Here is an 8,225-nt window from a genome sequence, read left to right as displayed (position 1 = left end):
TCCGAAACTACTGCTAACTAAACGGGCCGGCATTGTGGCCGTAGACCCATTCCTACTGGAAGGAAACTCACCTCGTAACGCTGGTTGCCGAGATGCTAAATCTGAAACTGCCTGACTACTGCTCCGGAACTCCCCGACTACAAATCCCATAAACACTAAATCAAAAACTGAATACTAATCTCAGGGTAAAATGACTATTTACCCCTGGTCAAGTCAACTTCCTAGTCAAAGTCAACTTCCAGTTGACCGGACTCGCCGAGTTGGGCAGCCAACTCGCCGAGTCCCTATCATCCATTCTAATCCTCTACTCGCTTCTACTCGTCGAGTTTGGCAAAGACTCGACAAGTTCTTCTTCGATGCTATCATCGAGTCTAACTTCATCCGACTTGCCGAGTTGTATGAACAACTCGTCGAGTTCTCCTTCAACATATGAACACGTCCAGTCTGCGACTCGCCGAGTCGTATGAACAACTCGTCGAGTCTGAAGAACAACTCGCCGAGTTGAAGAACAACTCGTCGAGTCCCAAGCATGTTATTACTATACAGTCGGTTTTAATTGATTTCAGTGCTTCCAAATCATAGATCTGAGCTTCTAGGACTCGTTTTACACGTAAAGTTTCCAACTTTACGTGCATGCACAAGAGTATGAGGCTAAAATACCCAAAATCAACAAATACTAAGCACTTAGGGTTTGGAACAAGGCCAAGATTGCATAAAGGTGGCTATAATGAGCTCCTGGAGTTCAATAACGTCCAGATCTAAGGTTTCCGTCCAAAAGAGAGTCCATATCTCAAGTTTTGAATCATAAAAGGCTCCAAAGAAGACATAACAAGCATAAAAGAGGGTTTAATGGAGGAATACACAAGGTAATAACTTCATTACCTGTATGAGAAACAGATGGAAGCTAACTCCTGGATCTCCTTTCTCTTCTATGGACCTTCCTTCCTTCCTTCTCTTCCAAAGCTTCCAAACTAGCACAAACACACTCAAACTCAAGAATGAGGGCTAGGGTTTACAGGGGAAATGCTCTAAAGGTGCTGGAGGCTGGGGTGGGAGGCTATAATGATGTTTAAATAGGGTACAAACCCTTGAAATTAGGGCTTAATTCAGACAAGCAGACTCGCCGAGTCCCAACATATGGACTCGCCGAGTAGCCAACTTAAATCGCGAGCTCATCCCGCTTCTACTCGACGAGTCGGGCTACAGACTCGTCGTGTACCCCTTAAGAAATGGAGATACTTTAATTAAATTTACATACCAGAAATGGAGCGTTACATAGTTATTTCTAAAAAATAGACCTGAGATCCGGTTATAATCAACTCCGAGTTCGGGACGAGGATATTCCCAAAACTGCTTTTCGAACACGATACGGTCATTACAAATTTGTCGTGATGCCCTTCGGTCTGACGAATGCCCCCGCTGCATTTATGGACCTCATGAATCGAGTCTACCGCCCATTCCTGGATAAATTTGTGATTGTTTTCATCGACGATATTCTTATTTATTCTCGAAGCGAAGAAAAGCATGGTCAACATCTCCGTCAAATTTTGAAAACCCTAAGAGCTGAAAGGCTTGAGGCAAAGCTTTCCAAATGCGAATTCTGGATCCGCAGTGTAAACATTTTGGATCATGTAGTTAGCAAGGAAGGGATCCATGTACATCCTTCCAAGATAAAGGCCATATGAAGGCTGGGCTATCCCGAGAACCCCAAGAGAAATCCGTCAATTCTTGGGTCTCGCAAGCTACTACCGAAGGTTTATCCAGAATTTTTCTAAGATCGCCAAACCCCTTACATCCTTGACACAAAAGGGTGTGTCTTTCAACTGGGCAGAAAAGCAAGAAGCCACCTTCCAAACCCTTAAGTGAGCCCTTTGTAGCGCTCCAATACTATCGTTACCAGAGGGAACCAAAGATTTCTTGGTCTACTGCGATGCTTCGAATCAAGGTTTAGGTTGTGTCCTTATGCAACGCGGGAGGGTAATTGCGTATGCGTCCAGGAAACTAAAAACTCATGAAGTACATTACACCACCCATGATCTCGAGCTGGGAGTTGTGGTCTTCGCCTTGAAGATTTGGAGGCACTACCTTTATGGTACCAAGTGCACCATTTTCACCAATCATAAAAGCCTCCAACACATTTTAAATCAAAAGGAACTAAACATGAGGCAACGGAGATGGGCTGAGCTGCAAAATGATTACAAGTATGAGATCAAGTACCACCCAGGCAAGGCTAACGTGGTAGCCGATGCCCTGAGCCGAAAAGAATATTCAAGTCTTCGCGTGAAAACTCTATCAATCACCATCAAATCTCACCTAACCTCACAGATCAAGGAAGCCCAATTGGACGCATTGAAACCTGAGAATGTCACTAGTGAATCACTGCGTGGAATGGATAAGGGATTTAAAGTTAAAGAGGATGTAACTCACTACTTCATGAATAGAATTTGGGTTCCTAAGATTGGGGGATTCAGAGAAGTAGTCATGCATGAAGCTCACAATACGTGATACTCCATACATCCTGGTTCAGATAAGATGTACCTGGATATCAAGCAACATTATTGGTGGCCAAACATGAAAGTAGAAATTGCCACTTATGTAAGCAAATGCCTCACCTGCGCTAAGGTAAAAGTGGAATATCAAAAGCCCTCGGGACTATTACAACAGTCAGTGATACCCGAGTGGAAATGGGAATGGATTACTATGGACTTTGTAACCAAACTACCCAAGACAAGTGATGCGTTGGATGCCATATGGGTAATTATCGATAGATTAACTAAATCCCTATGTTCCACATCTCGAATCTGAAAAAGTGCCTATCAGATGAAACTCTTGTCATTCCTCTAGAAGAGATCGAGATCAACGAGAATCTCCTGTTCGTCGAAGAACCAGTGGAGATATTGGATAGGGAAGTGAAGCGTACGAAGAAGAGCCGCATTCCGATTGTGAAGGTTCGATGGAACGCCAAGCGTGGACCGGAATTCACATGGGAACGCGAAGATCAAATGAAGCAGAAGTACCCTCACTTATTCTCTCCTTCATAATCCTAGCTTTCAAAAGAATTTTAGGACGAAATTCCCTCTAAAGGGGGAATGATGTCACAGCTGGCATTTTAGCCAGGAAATTCTGTGATCATGTAAACGTCATCTATGATAATATTTGTAACTCTAACTTGATATCATGCACTATGTTCATTCTATGACAACAAACTTAGTCAAGATCCACAATTGTAGTTCAAAACTCTATGCAAAACATTTCAGAAAGTCAATTGGGAGTTGAAAACCCTAAAAATCCCGGTTCAAGTTCTTTATGGACTAGGATTTTGTTATTGGGCTTAATGGACCAATAAGCATTCAATTCGACTATTTCAGGCTTAGAAACCCTAATTGGGTTCAAAATGGACCCACATTCATAAAACTTAACATTTTGGACCATTTGGGCCTAAAATGATTCACTCTAACCCTAATGAGCCTTATTGGGCCATAAATTAATTAATTATCCCTAATAAACCATAAACCCCTTCCCTTATACCATAATGGGCCTTGAACCACCTTAAGAGCCCAATGGACCGAAAAATAATATTGGGCCTATGAAATTCGAACAAAGCGAACAGTTTGAGCCCAAAAACCATTCTTCCTTCATTCCATTTGGCCATTCTCGGCCCATGTGTAAAAAAAACGATTAAGGGAGGATTAAGGAGAAGATGACAACACAAGATTACCCACCATGCATCTAAGTATTATCCTTCATACATCCATGCAAACATACCATGTATCTAGGCAACTCTTATCATTCCTTTCATAAGACAAACCCCCTTCTTCTCCCCTCTTATCCTCTCGGCCCAAAAGAACACCAACACCCACACTTCCACTTTAAAACCTTCTCAAAATATCATCTCAAAAACTCTTCCTTCTTCCATCAAAATTTCGAGATTGTGGGTGCTTTCAAGAGGATTCTTCACCAATATCATCATCCTTGGTAAGTTTTTGCTTAGATCCATGGATTAGCTTCTTTTTTTCTTCAAAAATCTCCTCTTAACTCATGCCATTTCGTGAATCATGCATCTTAGAGCCATCTAAGTTCTAAAGTTCTTCAAGAAGCTTGCTAGGACCAAAATCTCTTCACATCTTCACCAAACACCGAGAACAACACATCAAGGTGAGTTCATACCCCCTTGTTTTCGGTTTTTATATGTTTTTTTTGGGGAAGAATACAAGTGTTTATGTGTAGATTTATGTATTTATGCATGTTATGTGTAATTTTCTTGGTTTATGTTGTGAATATGTGATAAATCTTAATGAATCTCGAAAACTCTAACAAAATAGGTGAGATTCATAAACTAAATACTCTAGTCATCATACTACAAAGAATAAAAGTGTTATACATGCTTAAGATGTGAAAAAAAAATCTTTTATAAGGATTATTCTTGACAAATAAACGAAAGTTGAGAAAATTGTGCCACTTTTGGTTTTATACGGATTAAAAAGGTCACATTTGTATAAAAATGAGTTTTCATAATAATCATACTTTTCAAAAGGCCAAAAGTATAAAATTTAGCATTATGGGCCTCAATTTGGGCCTTACGGCTTTTTGGGCCCGAATTTGCAAAAATATCAATTTTTAGGGATTAAAATGTTATTTAATCAAAACTTGAGCCAAAAATGAAATAAACGATAATAAGGGCTGAAAATGACTCTTATTTCAAAATTGGGCCAAAAATGTTAATTTTATAAAAATAAGGCCGAAAATGTCATTTTATTTAAATAGGGGATGAAGATGTAATTTTTGCAAAAATGGGCTGAAAATGTCAATATATGTATTTTTGGGCCAAATCCGTCAATTACTAAACATTTGGGGCGAAACTATAAATTTTTATAAATTAATGGGCTAAAATGTTATTTTTAATTAAAATACACCAAAAATGACATTTTATGTAAAAATAAGCCTTTAAATGTTCAAATTAGTTCTTAAGGGACCTAAAGTGTAATTTTTATTAAACACGAGTTCAAATTATAGAATTTTGACGTAACGAGCTAAAAATATCATTATAACAAAGCACTGGACTTTTTATAACATTATGGATAAATGTTTCGACTGAATGAACTATACTATAACAAACAAACGAAATACAACAACGGTACGACTATTGGGCCTAGTACTCACTATACATGCTTATTGGGCCTTCGTGATCCATTTGCATGTTTCTTGGGCCCAATATAATCATTTCATGTCTATTGGGCATTCGCGATCCAATTACATGCTTAATGGGCCTAAATTAGCCTTTACATGTTATTGGGCCTTAGTGGCCATTTACATGCTTATTTAGCCTGGCTAATTCATCATATGCTTAATGGGCTTTAACATGTCCATTTGCATACTTAACAAGCCTGGAAAATAACTTACATGTCTAATGGGCCACAATAGTCTTTTTTTTCATGTTTGGTGGGCCTTATCCTTTCACATTCATGTATCATATGGTGTTCGTAATTCTAAATACATATAACGTTATACATATTCATGTGGTAATAATTGGGATCTAGTGAGACTTGTTGGTTGACACCATTGAGTGCATTTTCGTAGCCTGTAGTTATAATCAGAGTCTCCTGGAGGGAGAGCGAGAGTTTGTGTATAGATCTATACGGGGGTGACTCCCCCATACCTGAGTTGTTCGCTACAGTTAGACTAGGCCAGTCTAGGGTGAGAAAACCTTGATCAAAATCCGGCGGTTGGAAAAATGCCAAGACAGGCGAATCAGTCACTATCATGCATGGTTATAACGACTCATATAAAGATCCATTACCATCACAACATTATGGAAATCAAAACTCGTAAATCATATTGATAAAAAACAAATCATACGATAATGCAAGGACCGCAACATTTTTATAAATAAGAAAATATCGGATTTTCTGGGGAAATACTGTCGTTCAATTACCTTCTACTCACAGCAGAAAGAATGCAAAGAAATTTGGACAGCACACTTATACATGTTTTTACTATGAAATTCACACATGCATCTATACTCGATTTTCACATCATTTTTCAGACTTTTTACAGAAAATATCGGATTTTCTGGGTTTTACAAACAATACAATGACTTTCATTCAAACATTCTTATGAACTCACCAACATTATATATGTTGACCATTTTCAAAATAACTTGTATTCTCAGGTAATCGTTAAGCGGGGAAACTTTCAAGTGAACAATACCAGTTGTAATATGTCAATCATCGTACAATTAATATTTTGAGAATATGTAATCTAAGACAATGTACTTGATGTGAAAAATACCAGTTGTAATATGTAATGTTTGGTGATGATTGTGTTATGTTTCATGTATATTCATTGTGATGATATTTCAATTGATGGTCACACGAGCCCCGAACGATTCCGCCGTCTGGTTCGGGGGTGTGACAGATGTTATTAGTTTTAGTAGTTATTTAATATTTTGAAACTTGTAACAAAATAAATGTAATTGACTTTGGTTATTAAATAATAGAGATTATTTATGAGTATGGTTACTGCCTTTTTCAATTATTTATTATTTTGTTTCGTTTTACATGTTTTACTTCCTGAATGATTTGATTATTCAAAATTCCACAGTCGCTTATACATTTAGAAGTAAGTAGTGAATTAAAACTGTCATGAATAAATTGTAGATTGTATATGGTGATTAGACATTGCAATGGTTGGTACAATATTCATGAGTACTTAGAAAATGGAGATTTTGAGTATTGGATAAAACCACACTTGGAGAATTACTTTATATATTATGTCAAAAGCAACTCTGAGATGATAATATCTTATATTCTTGAAATGGAGATATATAAGTTGTAATTTACATGTCGGTTGTACATTGGTGTTATGAAAACGCATCAGTAATATGATGTTATAAATCATAGCGTCATGCATGATTTGGTAAGTAAAAGATATATGCATATGAGTTGAGGTGTATTCGTTCCTTTTTTCCTAATAGGAAAAGTGGTATTATTGGGCCCCTCAGCGATTTATTGTTGACATTATAGTGCCAGGCCCAACCAAGACTGAATTGATGTGTTCAATTGGTAGTCTTATGAGGTCATCAAAAATCAGGAAATCGGGAAATAGAATTTTGGACAATAGATTTATTGTAATCCATGTCTCATGTCCATACCATATCTTGTGGAACAATGAAATATTCGATCACTTATCTTACGACCGATTTTTGATCAAATCAGAATATGGCAATTGCTTTGTAAATCACACTTTGTTGTTTAATTTAGAATCAATACTTGCAATTGTAGTTATAGACTTATCCAAGTGGGAGATAGTTGGATTCGGTGTCTAAGCTAATAACTAAATTGGTATACACTTCAATTAAAAGCAAAGTCCTTTTAGGTTGCCCTCAAATCTGGTAATCGACTAGAATTACTTTTGGAGAGAGAGGCTGATTTATTGTTTTATTATATGATTAATAAATAACAATAAACAATTTTTTAATATATTACGAGATTAATATATTAATTAGAAATAGTATTATTTAATTAATAATTAATCATAAATTAATTGAAATTAATTTTGAGATTATTTGGATTAAGTAAATGTGCAATGACCTAAGCTGTATTTGTTCAATAGTTGAACAAGTGAAAATTCTCGAATATTGTAAAGAGGGCCTAAAATTTGGAGCCTTCTTATGGTTTCTGGATAATTCCATATGGATAATTTGGATAATAAGGAAACTAGATAAAGTCAAGATTTTAAATAATATTATTGTATTTCAAACTAGAGTTATCTAGGGATTTCTTATCAGCTATAAATAGAATCTTAAGCCTATGAATTTCGGCCACCATTCATACCCAAGGAATTGCCGAAAAACCTTCTCCTATCTCCTTTATCATCAAGTGGTCTAATTGTTAGGGTTTGGGTATGAGACATCAGAGGCATTAGATTTTTGGTGCTTACTTTCTAGAGCTTGTTCAAGAAGAATTTGATTGATTACTTACAATAATAATCAAAAGGTATGTAAACCTTAATCCCTTTGTGAATTTCGATTATAATACGATTTTCCTAGGGTTCTTTGATGTTGATAGATTATAACTATCAAAAGAAAAAACTTAAATCCAAATAGGTTGCATGTGAACTTAAGGGTTAAGTTTTTCTGCCACATGTTTTAATTATAACTTATAAAACATATCGATCTTATAAAACATATCAATCGACACATAGGACACCAACTTGTACTCATTTTG

The sequence above is a fragment of the Lactuca virosa genome, chromosome 4 (assembly GCF_052849685.1).
Source record: "Lactuca virosa cultivar CGN04683 chromosome 4, Lactuca_virosa_CGN04683_v6, whole genome shotgun sequence".
NCBI lineage: Eukaryota > Viridiplantae > Streptophyta > Magnoliopsida > Asterales > Asteraceae > Lactuca > Lactuca virosa.
This window is presented reverse-complemented; position numbering follows the sequence as displayed.